This window comes from Frankliniella occidentalis, unplaced genomic scaffold (assembly GCF_000697945.3).
Source record: "Frankliniella occidentalis isolate FOCC.00 unplaced genomic scaffold, Focc_3.1 Scaffold95, whole genome shotgun sequence".
Lineage (NCBI taxonomy): Eukaryota > Metazoa > Arthropoda > Insecta > Thysanoptera > Thripidae > Frankliniella > Frankliniella occidentalis.
The window spans coordinates 794,973-796,310 of record NW_026267224.1 but is presented as its reverse complement, the minus strand read 5'-3'; the positions used below and the strand labels follow the sequence as shown (position 1 = coordinate 796,310).

At 60.0% G+C, this 1,338-nt stretch overlaps 1 protein-coding gene across 2 annotated transcripts in view; it reads right to left on the bottom strand.

The window, feature by feature from the left end:
• The window catches only part of LOC113217378 (phosphatidylinositol transfer protein alpha isoform), a 19,490-nt gene that overhangs the window by 12,732 nt on the left and 5,420 nt on the right, over nt 1–1,338 (bottom strand). The gene's annotated exons all lie outside the window — the stretch shown is intronic.

Here is a 1,338-nt window from a genome sequence, read left to right as displayed (position 1 = left end):
TCGCGGGGGCGGGGGCGTGCGGGGGAGGGCCCAGCGAAGCAAACAGACGGCCGCGGGGCCGGGCCTGGCCGGCACCTCCATAGATCCGAGTTACTTCCACCCCCACGGCCTGCTGGCGGGGTAGCCGCTTGGAGGAGGCGCGGAGCTGGCGCAGCTCAGCTCACCTCCTCCAAGCAGCAGCAGCAGCAGCAGCAGCAGCGGCAGCAGCAGCAGCAGCAGCAGCAGCAGCAGCAGCGGCAGCAGCAGCAGCAACCCCTTTCGGGCCCTCGGGAACAGACTCGGGCAAAGAGTAAATACAGCCGCCCCCTCCCCCGCCACGCGCCTCGCCTCGCCCCACCCCGGCGGCGGCGGACCCAACTGCATCGTGATGGATATCGTCTGCTAGCGCGACGGCACCCTGCCCTGCCCTGCTCTCTGCGCTCTGCCCCGGGCTCGCGTGGGCTGGCGTGGCGGGGGCGTCGCGGCCTTGACACAAAGCCCGCCGCCGCCGCCGTGCAAGTTGGGACCCTCTCTCTCTCTCTCTCTCTCTCACTCACTCTCTTGCTTGCCCAGCCCGCCCACCTCTGTCTCTTTCTCCCCCCCCCCTTCCCTCCGTCAGCGCTGCAAGGATCCTCACAACACCAAACGTCGTCGTCTTCCTCGTTCCATCCTTCCGCCTTCTCCCGGCGCTATCGCAAAAAGCAAACACACGAGAGTCAAATGAAAATAAAACACAAGACGGAAACTCAGATTCTCCCAAACTAATTTTAAAATGCCTCGCATACAACGACTCATACTATTCAGTTTCTATGTATAATTATTCATCAAGAACGAGTTTGCATTTTTTTTTCGGCCGTGTATACTTGTTGTACCCACGAGTGCAATCGGAGAAGAAGCGCGTCGCGACGAGTCGTCGTCGTCGGTCAGTCGTCTTCCGCCGCCGAGCAGACGACACGGCAACCCACCCAAACTATCGCGCGCGCGCGCGCACGCACGCCTCTCTCTTCCACGAGTCCAAGGTCGGCCAAAACTACCGGTTCGTCATAAAGCCTCCAGTCTGATACTGGTTAATCGTACTGATGTTGCGATTCGCCCCCCTCCCCTCCCACATCCTTTTAAAAACAAACGAAAAATGAACGAAAAAAGAAAAACACCACCATTTTACTTCAATATGGGGATATTTTTTCATTTCATTTCCGTTTTACGGTTAGACCAGCCAGCCACTCACGGAAGGCCCGTCCCGGTCGCCCGCAAACATGAAAGCAAAGTAGCGGCGCGATGGCCCGCGATGCGATATACCCGGCCATCACTGTCAGGCCGGCTAGAACGGCACGGCATGGAGGCGGGGGCAGGGCGGGG